General features: G+C 37.3%; 1 protein-coding gene across 1 annotated transcript in view; it reads right to left on the reverse strand.

The window, feature by feature from the left end:
- The window catches only part of LOC104079135 (T-box-containing protein TBX6L), an 11624-nt gene that overhangs the window by 8805 nt on the left and 2575 nt on the right, over positions 1-244 (reverse strand). The window lies entirely within an intron of this gene.

The following is a 244-nucleotide window of genomic DNA, read 5'->3' on the forward strand; positions in this document are numbered from 1 at the left end:
CCCAAATGAATTTCACAATTAACATTTTTGTAAGCAAATTCCAATGCCATTAAATGAGACTACAACAAGGCAGATCTTGGGAGTCCTTGCTGAGGGGAGACTTCCAATGAAATCAAGAGGAATTTAAGTGAAAGGAGTTCAATACTGAATTAAAAATCAAAGGCAGATATTATAACCTGTTTTTCACCAGAAAGAGTCCACAATGCACCTGTATGAGCAAGATGCTACAGGATACAGGGAAAGA

This window comes from Fulmarus glacialis, unplaced genomic scaffold (assembly GCF_000690835.1).
Source record: "Fulmarus glacialis isolate BGI_N327 unplaced genomic scaffold, ASM69083v1 scaffold11617, whole genome shotgun sequence".
Lineage (NCBI taxonomy): Eukaryota > Metazoa > Chordata > Aves > Procellariiformes > Procellariidae > Fulmarus > Fulmarus glacialis.